At 31.2% G+C, this 637-nt stretch overlaps 1 pseudogene; it reads right to left on the bottom strand.

The window, feature by feature from the left end:
- Positions 1–221: 221 nt before the first annotated feature.
- Positions 222–384, bottom strand: LOC131811930 (U4 spliceosomal RNA; annotated as a pseudogene).
- Between the last annotated feature and the right edge of the window lie 253 nt (positions 385–637).

Below are 637 nucleotides of genomic sequence, written 5' to 3'. Positions count from 1 at the left end.
AGGAATTTTTTTATATTAGGAGATCTAACACTGTGGTACAACGTGCCCAGTCCTTACCATGTCACTGATGTGCTTTTCTTAGAAAGGGTCTTTGAATAAGCCACAGACTTTTCTTCAATTTTTTCCCATCTCTACCCTGTCTTGTAAGACTTGGTCAGTTTTTTCTTGGTGTTCTGAGTCTACAAAAGGTTTCTTATTTGTATATTCTTTTGGTCATGTCAGTTTGCAGAAACATGAATGAAAATACGAATTTGATACATGTCTAAATCAAGATCTTATGTGGAAGTATATCTAACTTTTTCAATTTTTTTTCTCTTTTTCAATTAGCAATAATTGCGCCTCGGATAAACCTCATTGGCTACGATATTGCCACTGTGCAAAGCTATTTTTTTTCTCTTTTTAAAAGTATTAACAATTCTAATTCATAAGCTACAAGCAGTCTTAAATATACTGCCTTTCAATTATGAATTGCACATACATAGCTATATCTATTTTTTTCTTTTCCATGTATTTCTAAACACACAACTATCTGTGAGTCACATTTTATAGTTCCTAACCTAGAAGTTAAAATAAAGCAGTTGCATTATGCTTACTACCTTATTATGTAAAGCAATCAAAAAAGTAGATAAAATCTATA

Source organism: Mustela lutreola, chromosome 11, assembly GCF_030435805.1.
Source record: "Mustela lutreola isolate mMusLut2 chromosome 11, mMusLut2.pri, whole genome shotgun sequence".
NCBI lineage: Eukaryota > Metazoa > Chordata > Mammalia > Carnivora > Mustelidae > Mustela > Mustela lutreola.
This window is presented reverse-complemented; position numbering and strand designations above follow the sequence as displayed.